Below are 696 nucleotides of genomic sequence, written 5' to 3'. Positions count from 1 at the left end.
TATATATACATATATATACATATATATACAGTAGTCTTTCGGTACTCGGCGGTTTGACTTTTGCGGACTCATTCTATTGCGGTTTATGTACGTCCTAAAAAATAGTATTTTTTTTTACACACGTTTGTGGACTGTACAGTAATACCACTGTACAGAACTCATGTGGACGTGAAGAACTTAAAGACAAAAAAATTAAAATTCAGACAGGTGCCGCCATTATGTAGTTTTCCTTCATTTATCCTCCAACTTTACTGTAATCGCCACTCAGACGGAATACATTTCCCTCAAGTCAATGCTATGCTGTACTGTAGTACCTCTGGGCGCTGTTTTCTGCTGAACAGTTTTTTTGCAAAGCAAAGAGCAAATTGCAAGAGTGTGGAAAGGGTTTAAAACACCAAATTATACCTGTATATAAATATTAAAATAAACTACTACTTATTACTACTTCTACTTGTGTACATAATTTTGTTCCATCTCAAGTGCCACAGGAGATGGTAATGACAATAAAGTTTACTTGAACTTTTACAACTATCCCTACTTTGCGGTTTTTCACTTATCGCGACGAGGCGAGGTCCCTAACTCCCACGATAAACGAGGGACTACTGTGTGGGTGTGTGTATATATATATAACTATATATGTGTGTGTGTGTATATATATATATATATATATATATATATATATATATATATATATAT

This window comes from Nematolebias whitei, chromosome 6 (genome assembly GCF_014905685.2).
Source record: "Nematolebias whitei isolate Nwh7 chromosome 6, NemWhi1, whole genome shotgun sequence".
NCBI lineage: Eukaryota > Metazoa > Chordata > Actinopteri > Cyprinodontiformes > Rivulidae > Nematolebias > Nematolebias whitei.
The sequence above is the reverse complement of the archived record's forward strand: the minus strand, read 5'-3'. Positions refer to the sequence as shown.